Raw genomic sequence first — 18,148 nt, 5'->3', positions numbered from 1 at the left:
TAATCTCTCCCTTTAAGTAGTCACATTACTTAGTAGTGGCACACTTCCTGCTTATATATGTGTATGTAAGTGCTAACACATGTATATAGCATTCAAACTGTAGATCAACTATTTAAATCATTAAGAAGGGCTGAGTGCTGTTAGGCAAAATAATTACCTAGTTGGAGCACCAGAAAAAGACTAACCTAAGTCCCTAGGTAGAATTATTTGAAGTATTAAGTGACAGCCACCTGGTCTAATAAAGGACCAAGAGTACAGAAGTGGGAAAGATACACCCACACATAGTACTACTGTCAAACACTAGACTTCACTAGACCTCTGCTAGAGGAGGTTCTGATATCTACCATATAGTTCTGGTGGTCAAAACATCTATGTCAGGAATAGGTCCACTTTGTGGATTAAAAGGTAATTTTAATGAAGCACTGTAGGTAATCTTTGCCTCTGAATTAAAAAAGAATTGTTCTCACTACATCCTCAAATGTCCATGAACTAATTGTTACTGGAGCTATTACTGTTTTTTTGTTAATCCATAACAAAAAGGTGAAGGGCCAAACAACAAGTCTTACATTCCTCTTTCCCTCTTTTTATTTCTCTGTTGTGAAGTAAGGGGAATATGGTCCCAGTTCTGCCTTGGTTCTAGTTCTTTCATAGCCATGCTTATGATAATCCCATCTGATAAAAAAAAAAGTATGAGAATTTTTATTGGTGCACTTAAATTCTATACTTATATCTTGATACAGGCCTCTCAACTCTTAAATAAAAGCCTCCTATCTTAACAATTGTGGTCCATCCTGCATAGATGAGATTAAGGCAGAAGTTATCAATTCACAAATCAAAGCATTTCTTCCTCTCTGCATAGATGAGATTAAGGCAGAAGTTATCAATTCACAAATCAAAGCATTTCTTCCTCTAAAGAGGAATAAGCAGTGATTTGCTTGACCACCAAGTCACATTACAGTTTATATTTCATAAAACATACATATATATGAGCACAAATAAGTCCTAAACATATCTTTATTATATTCTTTCTAGATTGAATTTTTACTTGAATATAAGAGACAAAAAATATAATTTTTATCAGGTAAGGATCAATATTTTTATTTTATAATAATAAGCTCAAATATATTTTTGCCATCAATGTTTGCCAACCTCTTCACCACAACATTTCTTTCTAAATTTTTTTTTATAATGGAATACTTTCCTTTTTCCTGCAACTTCTAAGGATCCTCATTCTAAAACATGTAATATAATTATCCTGCCTTAACTTTTTATTTAGATCTTTATACAGTGATGAGGTTTTGGGGGTGATAGTGGGGCTTGTGGGGTCCAGAGCCAATGGCCAAGATAGAATTCTTGAAGACATCTTTGGTGCAAACAGGTGATTTTATCGAAGCATGGGGACAGGACCCAAGGGTAGGAAGAGCTGCCCTGGGACCATGAGGAGAGATTGGTGTTATACTACGGAGTTGTGGGTAGTGTGGGAGGTAAAGTCCAGGGAAAGTATCAAGTGAGACTTTCATATGCTAAAGACTCAAAGGAATTTGGCAGCTTAGCAATCATCAAGCTAGGATTGTTTTTCCTTTTAGCAAAGCATTAACATTAAAACAGTAAGGGATTCCTGGAGGAACATTATACTCTGCCTGCCTCAAGTATTTGTCAATAAACTTGCAGGTTATAAGGAAATTTAGTTCTACCTGCCATTTATTTCCTTCTGCCTTTGTTTCCCACGTCACTATGGAGGGGTGATGGAGACTTAGGCCCTGCAGGACTAGGATATCTATCAGTTAACCATTTATTTACCCCTTTCCTTTGTTCTTGGGCGGGCAGGAGTGCCCAAAGAGTATCACACACATTCCACCCAGAGCAAGCTATCAGCTTGCCTTATGCTCCCTCATCCTCTAGCTTAGGATAAAAAAATGCAATATTACTATAAATAAATTATCACTTGGTATCTTCTTAGCTCTCATTCCCTGTATATATTTCATATTTAAAAATTTTTTAATGTTTATTTGTTTTTTGAGAGAGACAGAGCATGAGCGGGGGAGGGTTAGAGAGAGGAGACACAGAATCCAAAGTAGGCTCCAGGCTCTGAGCTGTCAGCACAGAGCCCTACATGGAGCTTGAACTCACAAGTTGTGAGATTTTGACCTGAGTCAGTCTGAGGCTCAACCAACTTAGCGACCCAGGCACCTCCCTCTTTGTATTTCTTATTGATTATATTTCTTAAATCTAATATGTCAGTTTATTTCCATCTTTGCCATTGCCTTACTAATCTAAACTGCTGTCGTTTCTCCTTTAAGTGATTACAAATAGTTCCTTTGTGGGTGTCACACATGAACTCAATCCTCCTCCAAACCACACTGACTGGTCTTTAAAAAAAAAGTAAATATTTTCTTGTGGAAATCTCCTCACCTTAAATCTTTAATTTCTTCCCATTGCTAATAAATTAAATATGAATGTCTTCAACATAGTCTGCAATATACATATATATTCCATAAAGCTATGTACATCTCTAACACAGTGTATGAGAAATGAAAGTGGGTTCTTCTTTTTTTATCCTTAACTTACACCAATGTCTTCTTCGTCCTCTACAGTCAGTCTTAGCTGCACTTTTCTCATGTACCTGAACACATTATGCTCTTCTGTACTTCATGGTCTGCACATGCTGAGGCTGTAGCAAGAAGTTTCCTTTCCCCTCTTCTTTACTTAATCAGATCTTACTTATCTTTTTAATCTCAGATCAAATGACTGTGAGGGAAGACATTTTCTAAATCTCTGGAATGAAATAGTTTTCTCATGTTATACCCAGATTTTAATATCGCCCTCAAAAACCAGAGACCGCCAGGGAGACCCAGTCACGCATGCAAAAGCCAAGGGCTTTATTACGAGTTTAGGCTGGCCGAGCCTAAGCTGAGCTCACAGACTCCACCAACACTCTGGATCCACGTGGAGCGAGCCCCGAACATGGCAGGGGCTTTTTTAGGGAGTGGGCATTACAGGAAATGGTGACACAGGCACAGCGATCCAAGATCCAATCCCTACCCGCCCCCCATCAATACTGGCAGTAACTTTAACCATACATAGTGGGAGCCAATCACAACATTTAGAGTATTGACCAATCACAGAGTGGGCCCAGGACCCTCATGTAGGGTGTGACTAGTCTTAACCTCCATCTTTAGGCCTGCCCTTAGAAATGCTAATGGTGTTAGCTGGCCTTCGAGGTCAGAGGGGAAACTTGAATCAGACCTGCGTCTTTACACTCAGAGTTACATGATATATTTTTACAATATCTGTATCTCTCTTTTCTAATACCTATTTCATTTTATAATTAGAGTAGTGCCCCCCTCTGCCTTAACCACAGGGGCTACATCCAAAGAATCCATTGGAACCCTGAAAATCCGGATAGTACCAAGCCCTGTATAAACTCTGTTTTTCCTATGAAGGCATATGAATGATAATGTTCAATTTATAAACTAGGCACAGTAAGAGCATAACAATAGCTAATTATAAAATAGAACAATTATAACAATATTAAGTAATAATTGTGTGAATGTGGTCCCTTCTGTGTCTCTCAAAATACCTTGTTGTGCTGTACTTACCCCTTCTTGTGATGATTGTATATATTATAAATGCCAGTGTGGTAAGATGAAGTGAATGTCATACATAGGCATTGCAACACAGAATTAGGCTACTATTGCCCTGACAATAGGTCAGAAGGAGAATCATCTTCTTCTGACTGCAGCTGACCATGGGTAACTGAAACCATGGAAGGTGAAACCACTGATAAAGAGGAAATGCTGTAGGTTTATTTGAGGAATCATCTGCTTAATATCCATTTGAGTCACAAGATTCTAAGATCTGTGAAAGCAGGAATAAAACTGATTTGATTGCCTTTATATTCCCACTACATAGTGAAAGATTTTGTCCATAATAGGTACTCAAGACATATTTTTGAAAGAAAACTGAGAAAGAGGAGAGAAGGAAGGCAACACATTTAAAGACATTGAAATGAGCACATGGGGGAGTGGATGTGGACAGAGAGAGCTGACACGGAAGCCCAGGTCCTGTGGTTTGATGACTGCACGGACGTGAACATCAGTTGCCAGTGCATGTGCATCTGTCAGAACACTTCAATTTCAAAGTGCATCCCAAGTCTGGAAATCACTGTGGACCTTGCAATTTGTAGAAAAGCAGACAAATTGTGGTGAATCTTTGATTAAACTTTGGGCCTCTTGATTATTATTCTAGTACTATATGAAACATTCTGTTCTAGACAACCTATTCTGTCTTCTATACCACACACACACACACACACACACACACACACACACACACACACAATGCCTTCTCCAAAGCAAGTAAAGTCCGCTGCTTGCCAGCATAGAGTCCATCTTTCCATATCTGTGTAGTTTGGGAATTATCTTTCCTTCCACATTAGAGTAACATAAAGAAAGTAGCTTTCCTTTTGTATAGAGTGCTCAGTAGAAATATCTGATAAGAAGGTGTTCATTAATTTGTGACTTCTCACTGTAAAGCAGGTGAAAAAGCCTAGCAATCAGCATGATCTTTGTCTATAAGTCATTAAATAGTTTAAAAATGATTTATCCTATGGGGTAATAAATATTCACTTATCTTATGAAAAAAAATCAGACTTAAAGATGTGTTAATATATAACGATAGAGCTGATCACCAAAACCTTAAACCCTTCTCACTGAAACAAGTATATATTTAGCCTGAAGGAAATATGCCTTTAATGGACAGATTCTCATTCTTTTATATTTCATACAATTAATTCTGAAATGACTAATCTTGCATGTTAATGATCATTCTGTAAAGTACTATTGATTGTTTATATCTTTGTCAGAAAAATAAAATATGCCAATTTTGTAATTGACTGGATGTTTTTAGATCTCATGTGAAGGTATTTAGAAATATATTGTCCTCAAAAGGAAAAAAAAATAAGTCTTAAATTCTGTACCAAATTACCACTTAATAAGCTGAGTATGTCACTTTTGGCATTCCACCATTTACATGGATGAAAGCTGACTAAAATAATCCTACTGAGATTACTTCCAGTGAAATCTGGGGAATAGAGGCAGTGACTGTAATTTATAGGAAGTCTGCAGATAACATGAATGGGCTTGTTTAAACAAACTGCCCAAGACCAGAGCTTTACTAAGCAGCTTAATACTTCAACCTGCACTTATTAGTGCTCAGCTTAGAGCTGTAAGATACACTAGTCCATGGGAATATGAAGTTGGAAATGACACATTTTGGCTGTCCAGGTTCATACTGTGCTGTGGGGATGGTAGAAAAATAAAGATCTTTCTGAACAGTGTGATAAATGCCATGGTAGATGTAATTTGCAGTGTTACAGAAGCCAAGAGAAGAGAGTTTTCAATTTAATCTGGACTCTTGAGATGAATCAGGAAGTATGAAGAACTAGGAATTAACTAGAAATCAGGAGGAAGAGGAGCATTTCAGCTGTGGGAAATGAGCCTCAGTATAAAGATACAAATGGATGTGCTGAAAATACCCTAATGCTCCTGTTGATAGAGAATAGCATTTGTGTGTGAGTACCTCTTAAAAGAAACATGAAGATAATTTCAATCCTTTGGTTTCCATGGACCAGTGTAAAGAGTAGAGACTAGTAGTGAGTCTTTGCATTTGAGCATGTTATTTTTAAAGCACAAAAGCCCATTGAGCCTATTTAATTTTCAAGATGGGGATTAATAGTATGCTTAGAGTGTTGTACAAAGTAGTACTCTGGAAAAGTTGATATCTTCACGGGGCTTTTGTTGTAAGTAATTTACAACAAGCTATCCATAAAGAAATAAAAGATTTGATTTATAGCTTCTGGCATTAACATGACATGAATACTCCAATTATGACAAACTTCAAGCTTCCAACACGATGTCACTAAATTTGGAGTGGGAAGAGATTTGAAAAATAAATTTTAAAATGGATTTACAAATAATTTTTAATTAGTGAATGAATCCACAGGCTCACCAGGGCAAATATATAAATTAAACAACTAAAAAAATAATTTGATTGTTCTTTTGCTAAAATTCCAAATTTTACATTAACTAAAAGTAAGTTATCATTTGAAATGGAAAACATGAGGGGGGCCTGGGTGGCTCAGTTGATTAAGTGTCTGACTTCAGCTTGGTTCACAGTTTGTAAGTTCAAGCCCAATGTCAGGCAATGTGCTGACATTTCAGTCTACAGCCTGCTTCAGATCTTGTGTCTCCCTCTCTCTCTGCCCTCTCCCATTCATGCTCTGTCTCTTTCAAAAATAAGTAAACACTAAAAAATTTAAAAGAAATCTTTCCATAACATTCCGTTGTGAATTGTGAATCCTAGCAGACAAGCAACATTGGATGTTCTGTGACAGTGCAGGTATGGGTTGCAATATGATTCTTGATTTCCTTCTGATGGTTATCGGAACCTTGATTCACTTCCTATATTTATACCTTACTTTTTCAATATAAAATTAGAAATATTACATAACATTCACATAATATGGGCCATTCAGGAATCTTAAAAAAACTGTATTTCGGGCCATTTTTATATGAATAAAAGTTTTAAACTTTGGCATGTTTGCTATAATTTATCTGCTGCCCCAAGATAACTTCCTCATACTTAACTTCCTCATACTTCATTGTATGCAATATTTATAGGTTTATTGATGTTTTTATCTATTTCATGTCATAGAAACATTTTTAATAAAACATGCTAATTATTATACACAATTTTGATTTTTCAAATAAAATAATTACATTTTTTGAGGAAACTTCATACTATTTTCCAAAGTGGCTGCACCAATTTATATTCCCACTAATGGTGCACAAGGGTTCATTTTTCTCCACCTCCATGCTAACACTGGTTATTTCTGTTCTTTTTTATTTTAGCCATTCTGATAGAAGTAAGTTCATCTCTCATTGTGAATTTAATTTGCAATTCCCTGAAAATAAGTGAGGTTAACCATCTTCTCATGGGTCTTCTGGCCATCTGTATGTCTTCTTTGGAAAAATGTGTGTTCAAGTCCTCCGCCCATTTTTTAATCAGACTGTTTTTGTTGTTTTTGGTGGTGGTGGTGGAGGTGAGTTTTTTGTTTGTTTGGGTTTTTGGTTTTTTTTTGATGAGTTGTATAAGTTCTTCATATATTTAACAAATATATTGTGTGGATATATCTTCTCCCATTCCATAGGTTGCCTTTTGATTTGTTGGTGGTTTCTATCATTATTCAATAGCTTTTTAGTTTGCTGTAGTCCTGATAGTTTATTTTTGCTTTGGTTTTCCTGACCTTAGAAGACATATCTTTTATAGCCAATGTCAGAAAAATTACTGGCTGTGTTCACTTCTATGATTTTTATAGTTTCCAGTTTCACATTTCAAGTTTCATAATTCATTTTGAATATATCTCATGCATGGTGTTAGAGGGTGGTACAGTTTCACTCTGTTGCATATAGTTGTCCAGGTTTCCCAGAAACATTTTTTTGAAGAGACTGCCTTTCCACATTTCTTACTCTTGCCTCTTCTGTCATAGATTAATTGACGTGTAGACATGGTTTGATTTCTGTTCTCCCTATTCTGTTCTGTTGAGGTAGGTGTCTCTTTATGCCAGTACCATACTGTTTTGATTACTACTCTTCTATAGTACATCTTGAAATCTGGAATTGTGATACCTTCAGTTTGTTTTTCTTTTCTAAGATTGCTTTGGCAATTCAGGGTCTTTTGAATTTAGTATTATTTGTTCTAATTTGGTGAAAAATACTATTGGTATTTTGATAGAGATTGCAGTAAAACTGTAGATGGCTTTGAAATATCATATGGTCCAATAATTCCACTACTAGATATTTACTCAAAGAAAATGGAAACACTAATTTGAAAAAGTATATACACTCTATGCTTATTGCAGCATTATTTATAATAGTCAAGATATGGAAGCAACCTAAGTGTTCATCATGAGACAAACAGATAAGGAAGATATAGTCTACATTTAAAATGGAACACCACACAGCCATCAAACTAAGATATGCCATTTGCAATAACAGGTGTGAACTTAGAAGATTTTATGCTAATTGAAATAAATCAAACAGAAAAAGAAAAATATCATACATTTTCTCTTATATATGGAACTTAAAAAATAAATGAATAAACAATCAAACAAAGAGCAACATTAGATTTATAAATACAGAGAACATAATAAGGAGGCCAGAGGGGAGGGACGGAGATGGACAAAATAGGCAAAGTGTTGTAGGGGATGTGTTTGGAATGAATAAGTCATAGGCATAAAGAGCACAGCAGTGGGAAGATAGTCAATGATATTGTATGAGCATCATATGGTGACAGATGGTAGCTGCACAGCATAATGTATAGAGAAGATGAATCACTACATTGTACACTTGAAACTGATGTAATACTATTTTTCAACTGTATTCAAAATTTTTTAATCAAATCAAATATTACAAAACAAACTAAAATGTTGTGTTTAACATTACAGGATATGTTGAAAAGCTAACCTATGACATTTTAAATTTGAGGAGAAGAAACTTACAACACAATATCAGCAGCAAAAACATTTGATCTATAAGTTTTTGAACATCTAGATCAATGCTGTCCATGTATGTAATAAATTTTTTAGTAGTCACTTTTAAAAAATGTAAAATAAAAATCAACAAGTGAAACTGATTTTACTAATATGCTATATAACTCAGTAAATATCCAAAATACTGTTATTTTAATACATAATCAATGCAAAAGTCATCAATAAAATTTTATATTTTTTGAGCTCAGACTTCAAAATCTGATGTATATTTTATATTTATATCCATTCATGCTAATTTTTCAGAAATGTTTAATCTATACTGAGTGGCTGAAATGTACAGTTGAAATATTAAACTTACATGTTGATTCTACTCAAAATATACTCAAAAGTTTTCTTTAGCATTTGTATACACAAAGAAAAAACTGGTTCATCTTTTTGTAAAGAACTGATTTGACTTTGAAGTTGTTTTTATTTTGAAATTCTAATTAATCTGAATTTTTCTTTTACACCTTCTTTTTTATTTTTTCTTTTATTTTTTAAAAATGTATTTATTGCTTAATTTGCATCCAAGTTAGTTAGCATATGCTGCAACAATGATTTCAGGAGTAGATTCCTTAATGCCCCTTACCTATTTAGACCACCCCCCACAACCCTTCCAGCAACCCTCTGTTTTTTCTTTATATTTAAGAGTCTTTATGTTTTGTCCTCCTCCCTGTTAATATTATTTTTACTTCCCTTCCCTTATGTTCATTTGTTTTGTACCTTAAATTCCTCATATGAATGAATCATAAGATACTTGTTTCTCTGACTAATTTTGCTTAGCATAATACCCTCTAGTTCCATCCACATAGTTGCCAATGGCAAGATTTCAATCTTTTTGTAAATCTGCATTTTTTATCTAAAGTAACTAGAGTTCCATCACTATGATAGAAAATTTTTTTCATTTATAGCTGAAATTATTTTTTAAAATATGTAAAAGATTAAAAGTATCTTTGCCCTAAACCTAATTATTTAGTCTGCAAACTGTCAACATTTCTTGGTAAATTTGGAAGTCCTTTGAGACAAACATACAAATACATCAATTGAGTAATGTCTTTTGTATGATTCACCTAAAGTTAAAAATTAATATATTTTAATGTTCATTTATTTTTAACAGAGAGAGAGAAACCCCTGAAGCAGGCTCCAGGCCCTGAGCTGTCAGGACAGAACCCAACGTGGGGCTCGAGCTCACAAGCCCTGAGATCATGACCTGGACCAAAGTCAAATGCATAGCCAACTGAGCCACTCAGGTGCCCCGAGTAGTATTTTCAAATATTGAATCAATTAATCTGTGACATTTCTAGAAAGATTTCTATAAACAATTATTTGGGGGCTAAATTGAAGGTCATTTGGTCATGTAAAATATTTTTTCAGTCTTTGTTGGAATTTTCTCACAAAATTTTCATAGCTGAAATAATAATTATCCTTTATTCTACTAAGTAGTTTGTGTGAGCATGTGTGTGTGTGTGTGTGTGTGTGTGTGTGTGTGTAAGAACACCAACCATATTTAGCTGTCTAAAGTTAGAAGCTGATAGCCTATTTAGAAAGTACTTAAAATTTTTTGTTACTAAAATTAATTTTGATTCTAGACAGTCTTCTTGATAGTTTTTTGAGTGTTGAGAGGAAAATCCTTGTCAAATCTATTATCTATTTTCTAAAAATACTCCTTAATAGTGTCCCTTTTGTCAGCCTTAACATATTTGTTTTAGACAACATGCAACTTTCTATTCTGTTCTGCTTCACCAGATTATAATTGTCTTTAATCATGAAATGTACAATGCATATTCTCTCTCTCCACTTTTTTTATGACAGTAGCTCTATTTGATTTTTGAATTAGAATTATTTCTTTGTTTAAAATTTATATAGTTTCCTATACATAATCATGCAAGTTGGAAATGGGATATATGGCCCAAATACTCATTACAATGCAACATATCTTGCATAATAAATGTTTAAAGTGAGATTTACTCCATGAAAATCCTAAAGTTGTGCTTAGCTGAAAAATGTTTCAGACTTCAGTTTTAAATTTAAAGTAATCAAAATAAAAATTCAGTAATTCAGTTGTTTCTTGTATGCATTAGCCTCTCTTCAAGTGCTCAGTAGTCATATTGGTTAGTTATGAATATTGTCATTTGCAACGACATGGATGGGGATGGAGAATATTATACTAAGTGAAATAAGTCAGAGAAAGACAAAAACCATATGATTTCACTTACACGTGGAATTTAAGAAACAAAACAAATCAGCAAAGAGAAGAAGGAGACAGAGAGAGACAGAGAATAAGAGCGAGAGTGAGAGCGAGAGAAAGAGAGAGAGAGAGGGAAACCAAGAAACTGACTCAACTATGATTACCTAATATATATAAGATAACATATTAATTAATATATAATTTTACATTGCTGCATAACATATTAATATACATAATAATGTATGTGATGGAATATCATAATTTATATTTATATAATTTATATTAATATATTGTCTAAATTGGTAAAATATTGTCTAAATTAGTATATATATACATATGTATATATGTATCAACATTTGCTATACAGTTGCAGTGTTTATATTTTTTTTGTGTTTAGAATTGTGCTGTTTAGAAGTGTGTTTAAAAATGTATAATAAGTGATTCCTTAACGTAATAGCCAGTAACTTGAAATTTCATATCTCATAATCGAGGTCTAGCGTATCCTGTCAAAATACTTGAAAAGATGGTAACCTCTTATTTCAGAGCTTTGCTTTATTATTATAATGCTCTTCCACTTAACAACTCTTAAGCAATATCTCCATTTGCTTCAGTCATAATCATAGTAATTTCTGAAATATAAGAGCAGGTCTATGGTTTTATATAAAAAATAGAAAAGCTAAGGATCACTGGTGAGATTCCGATAGCCAAGTGTGTGAACAGATGTTCTGATTTCTAGTCCAGTGCTTAACCTTTGGACTACATTGTCCTTTGGGAGTAACAACCACTGTGACTGCCCACAGCCTGACCTAGATTCATAAACCTTTGCTGAAAAGATCCCCTCCTTTTACCCTTCATGCCTTCATCAAATTCTTCATCCCATGTTATCACTGTAAAAAAAAACACAAGTATTTCTAATGTATCACTGACTTCCAACTGCACTTCCCAGGCGACCTCAGGCCTTTCTGCTGATGTAGTTCATTGTGCCATGAATTGGATCATCACAAGTTTACTGACATAAGATCCCAGGGGGACCAAGAACTGCAAGGAGATTGTCAAATATTTCAATTTGTCATCTGTCACCCAAGATCCCTTTCCCCCCTGGCCCAAAATAATTGTGTACAATGGGATCTCAAATAAGAGAAAATGTTCAACAGGAATCTTGATACACATCAAAACACTTGGCAACATGTAACAAAATGTAATTGCCCTGAAGCTGGTAAACTTATTAAAAGAGAAATATATAATACCAAGGAGTGAAAAATAGCCTTTTACATTAAGATAACATCTTTCATCTGGAAATACCCCAAGGTGATTTTTATAAGCTGTGCAATTTGAAGTACTTTCCTATACTAAAATACAGGGACATATTGATTAATTTCCCAATAGCTGAAGTATATATTTATTTCAGAACAGGTAACTTTAAAACAAATTGCCTGTTCCTTTAGGTCATTTAACCCTCCCTGGCAAGCTAAATATCCTATAGGCCATTCCTTCTGCTGTATCATCGCTTGCGTGAAGTTCATGTGAGCTATTATTGGTAACATATGCCTATCAATCTACCACCTGTTAAAATCTTCTATTTATTAAAAGGAGAAATTCTTAAGTCCAAAAGTGGGTAGATAATTTTAAGGACACATGGGGAGTAACATAGGAGACAGACATGTTGCTTGAAGCCAAACAGAGCAACTATGGGAGAGGCAGAGCTCCTGGGAGCCAAAGCTGAGCTAAGGCAGATTTAGACACCTAAGAACCAGGTTTGTGTATGTCTAGTCTAACGCTCCATTACTGACATGAATCATTCATTGTCAGTTTCTCCTTACTCCAGCAGAGGTATATTTGGCTCTAATCTTCACTAAGTCTATCTGCTCATGAGTTTGGTTGCCATCACCATGCTTCCTCATTATTAGCTTGCACAGTAATTGATTAATTCTTTTAATTTCCCAAACTCATGAGAAAGAAGATGTGCTTGCCCCAGCTCATCATTTTTACACAAGACCACCTTTAAAAATCTTTGGCCATGGCTTTAGTTTCACCACCCTTGCCACTACCGTCTATTCTCCACGAACTTGTAGACTGCAATTTTTTAAAATTTTTTGTTTTATTTATTTTTGAGAAAGAGAGACAGAAAGACAGACAGAGCATGAGTTGGGGAGGAGCAGAGAAAGATGGAGACACAGAATCTGAAGCACACTCCAGGCTCTGAGCTGTCAGCAGCGAGCCTGAAACGGGGCTTGAACTCATGAACTGCAACATCATGACCTGAACCAAAGTCGGGCGCTTAACCAACTGAGCCACCCAGGTGCCTCTAGACTGCAACTTCTTTATCACAAATTTGCTCTGGTCATTTATTTAATTTTCAATGTACTCCCCACACATTTTGTGATAAAGGTTAGACTGCCTATTATAGCATGGCCATGCCTCATGATAGGCCTTAATACTGTTTCAGTCCTGTTCTTACCACTCATTGCCTGATACTCTACCATCAACTATAATGTTTTATCTCATTCTCACTAAAGCAGTGAGATTCTAGATTCTACATTTATGCCGCCTCCTTCCTCTACCTAACATGCCTGCTGCTCTTTGTACCTAATTAAACCTTAGAAATTCTTGAGTGTTTTATTTATATGCTGCCACATGTCAAGTACCTCTAGAATCCTCCACTTCTTGGGGTGACTGGGTGGCTCAGTTGGTTAAGAGTCTGACCTCAGCTCAGGTCATGATCCCACAGTTTGTGGGTGTGAGCCCCACATTGGGTTCTGTGGGGACAGCTCAGGGCCTGGAGCCTGCTTCAGATTCTGTGTCTTGCTCTCTCTCTCTCTCAAAAATAAATTTAAATCATTAAAAAATTAAAAAAAATTCTCTGCTGCTTGAGGGCAGGATTGTTTCTCAGTACCAAGCACATGCTAGGCACACAAGTCATTGTTGAAAAAAATGGAAACAAATGTATGTGCTTATGTGTGACTATTTAGTCTTTGTCAAATTTAAATAAACTAGTTGCAATGTATCAAATTGTTGATGTATTGCTTTAGTGTTTAATTGTTTATGACTTTATCTGCAACTTTGGGCGAGTATGGGGTAGATGACTTCTAGTTTTTTCAACAAATCTTTATTCTCATTTCTTTTATCAACAAACAATTATTTCCTTCCATGTACAATGTGTTATATTATTTGCTAAAGAAAAATAAAAGTTGAAAATCGCAATGCCTTTTTTTGAAGACTGAAAAGGCGAGTGAGAAAACTATAATCTAAACGAACAATAAATCAAGCAATTATGATGTAAAAATAGAAAATGTATCTGTCATAACAGGGTAGTTTATGCTATGATAACAAAGGACTCTAAAATCTTAGTAACGGCAGCCCTATCTGTCTGTCACAGGCCAGTTGGGGATCTGCTCTACATCACCTTCATTCAGATATGCAAGTTGAGAGAGCAGCCTTTATCTGGATTATTCCTGGGTTCATAGTTGGGGAGAGGAAAATGAGGTACACATGCTGACTCAAGCTTCATGTCACTTCTGCAAACATCCCATTAGGTGAAGCAAGTCACAACATTTCATTTGGGTTAAGCAGGCTGGATATTCGTAATCCTTCCATGGAAACACTCTCTTCAAGGAGGGACGTTGTATACTGGTGGACTAATTTCAACCCTGGCTTGTATAGAGACAAACAGGATGGGTTGGGCTTATATAGTTGGAGAAGGAAGAAAACTATTTCAGATACTATGTGAAGATACAGAGGCAAATGAGATCATAGCCATTTATTTAGACTGGACTGGAACGTGGAGTCTGTGGACAGATATATGGCTGGGTGGACAGCTGGGTAGATTGAGGGAGTCATCCCAGAGGTTTGGAAGTGATCAGAAATCATTAAATCATTTCAAACTGAAAAAGCAATACTGTAAGAGTTTGCTGCAGGTATTCGAAGAAACTTTTGGTAGAAATTGAGACCTAGGGTCTGGAAGAACAGTGGTCTGTTAGGAGACAACTGCAATAATATTGGTAAAAAGGTGTTAAGGGACAGAGGCATGCAAGATACTGTGTGAACAGAGGGAAGGAGAATCACAAGAGAGGTCTGGTTTTCTTATGCTGCTGCAGTTTTTACTAACCGCCTTATGAGCAGTTCCAAGTAATTTACCTTTTATACAATGTCAAGTTTCCATCTCAGGATATACGGAAACTGACTCAGCTGAAGAAAATTAAGTCTTTGGAAAAAAGGTCATTGTGGCTTTTGTTTGCATAGCACATTTTTATTATTGTCATTTCTGTTACATATTATCATTATTAATTGCCCTGTACAATAGTTGTATCATTATAATCTATGATGAAATATGAGAGATTATGATCTTGAAAAAGAACAAGAAGAGAGAGGTTGCCAAAGGAGTCTTAGTTTTTAATTCCCTCCCCCCACCATCTTGGAAAGGTTAAAGAGAGTGTCATCCCTCTTCATATGTTTAAGAGTATTTTTTACAAAATAAAAGAGATGTGACCCCAGGAAACACTAACTAAATTTAGGTAGCATCTGATCACAGAGCATTTGTGAATTAAAAAAAAAAGAGAGAAAAAACAGAGGCTGTCATATTGTCTTCTTCCAACTTTCTAGATCAACATATCTGGGTGCTTTGTTTTTTCAAAGGAAATAAATACCGGGAATTGACGTTAATATCATCCAAGCTTGTGGAGAACAAGACAGTTTTAAGTTTGCAGATGGGTGCACTGCTGCCTGGTTCCATGCGGGACACTGGAATGTGGCCCCTGTATTAGAAGTCTGTAAATTTGTGGTAAGTTAGGTAATAAGGATCCAAAAATATTCTTTCCAATCTTATACATTACAAAACTCCTGTGTAAAATCTGTTTTAAGAACTTATTTGCATGCTCATATATATCAATGTGCTTTATAAAAATCTGGTGAGATTAACATGAGAGACCAAAGTTATAAGATAAACAGTATCAGAAGTCATAGGAATCATCATCTATTGAACAATGTATAATATTTTAACAAATTTAAAAATCTTCTGATAAATATTTTTAAAGTTTATTTATTTATTATTACTTAGAGAGAGAGAGAGAGAGAGAGAGAGAGAGAGAGAGAGAGAGAATGGGGAAGGAGCACAGAGAGAGTGAGGGGGAAAATCCTAACCAGGCTTTGTGCTGTCAGCATGGAGCTTGCTACATATTTTTGTAGCATAATTGATTCAACCAAACTAAAATAGAGAAGTAGAACATTTTTATTATTTATGTTAGTTCTTAAAATGGGGTGTCCAAAAATATTTTCAATATTTAAATGGTCTGGTTAGCCTGTCCATGGCAAAAAATAGAGCCATTTCACCAAGATGAAGAGAGTAAGTAGTAAGAAAGGTATAAGTAAAACTGAAAACCGAAGGAAGCAGAAAGCTAAGTCACATGTCCACAAGATATGAAATGTGAAAAATAGCCAAAACGGTAGTCTGAGGTATGGGAGTAGAACCATACACACCAGCGCGTTGAGCAATGAAGACTCAGGGGCTTCAACCATGAGGAATTACAAAGGAAAACGGATATTCCATGTAATGGGCTGTCTTTTACATGTGAATGAAAACCTGCTACATTAAAATGTTCAAAAGGGACTATGTTAAAAAAAAGGTTATGTGCTCTTCTTCAACAGACCCCATCATGAAGAATAAATGGTTTTACGGACACCACACCTACAGAAAGAAACAACCAACTGCAGTAAACAATCAAGTCTATAGCTCTTCATACCCAGTCCTTCACCCAACCTGAAATTAGAAAACACAACTTTGCAGTAAGTTTAGAAAATATTGATAAAAATTTAGAATAGCTTAAGTAGTACAGAATAATGGAAATGGAAAAGTTATTTAAAATTTCACCACTATAAGCACACATATAACCGTTCTATGTAGTAAGTGAAAATAAGTAACAAACAGTACTGTCTATAGATACCTACAGATACAAATCTGTATATCTTTGCATATGCATATTTTATTTTTACAGAATACTGTTTTTCATGATGTATGCTCATAAATATATTTGTATACATATACTTCTATATGTGTATACATATGTTTATGTATCATAATCTTATAGGTGTGTATATATATTTATATATATTTGTGAAAATTATTTGTACTTTCTACGTATTGAGAAGCAATATATTCTAAATATGTATATATAGAAAAATGTGTGTTTTTTCTACAGTTTACATAAAATCATTTATATATGATATAGAAACATGTACTCCTTATGTATACAAATATGTATTTAATATATTTTTTATACTATGAGGCATTATACATGTCATCAGGTATTTTTCTAAAACTCTCATTTATACTGGTTGCATGATATTCCTTTTTTTTTCTGTTCCTGTGGCAATAGAACTGATTTAACATTTTCTCTGTATTAGGATTGTTTTTTATTGTCTACATTACAAATAGATGAAAGTTGCCCAGTTGTCCTTAACTCATTTTTATCCTATCTTTATTGTAGAGGAGCATCACTTTACTGGAATCTTATTGTAATTATAAGGGTCTGTGTATGTGTATGTATGTGTGTGTGTGTGTGTGTGTGTGTGTGTGTGTGTGTGTTTGCTTTAAAAATAGAGTCATTGAGGGGCACCTGGGTTGCTCAGTCTATTAAGCTTCTGACTCTTGGTTTCAGTTCATGTCATGATCTCACAGTTCAGGAGTTTGAGCCTTGTGTGGGGCTTGAGCTGCTGGTGTGGAGCCTTCTTGGGATTCTCTCTCTCTTCCTTTCTCTCTGTTTCCCCCTCCTTTCTCAAAATAAGTAAATAAATTTAAAACAAATAGAGTCATTGAAACATGTCTATTATCTATATAATCAAAGAGTATTTATTTAACTAGGGTTTTAGCCCTAGGTGGATTTTGTTACTACAAATATTTGATGAAATTTAATTGAGTTTAAAATAGATTAACAGTATTTATTTTGTAAAAACCTAAAATAGTTATAATATTTTAATATAACAATATCTACCAATCTTTTCTTTAGAGTTTCAGACTTTGGAAATATCAGGAAATATTCAGAGTTTGGAAGGTCCTCCTCTGTGCTAAGATTTTATAAACAAACCTAACTTTTTCTTCTAGAACTTTTATAATTTTATTTTTTAAATGTTTGATATACATTAACTCATCTAAACATATGTCTGAGTTAAGATCTGAATCCTAGATTTTCTCCTAGAAGGCTTATTAATTACTTGATTCATGGATTCTTGCCCTACTAATTTTGTATATTTTTTTACCATATTTAATTCTTATATCTTTTTGCATCTGTTTCTTTTTTCTAACGAATTTTCTTTGTATTTGCAATGATCACATTATTTTCCTAAGACTAGTTTTATCAGAACACTTAACATATGACAGA

This window comes from Suricata suricatta, chromosome 1 (genome assembly GCF_006229205.1).
Source record: "Suricata suricatta isolate VVHF042 chromosome 1, meerkat_22Aug2017_6uvM2_HiC, whole genome shotgun sequence".
NCBI lineage: Eukaryota > Metazoa > Chordata > Mammalia > Carnivora > Herpestidae > Suricata > Suricata suricatta.
This window is presented reverse-complemented; position numbering follows the sequence as displayed.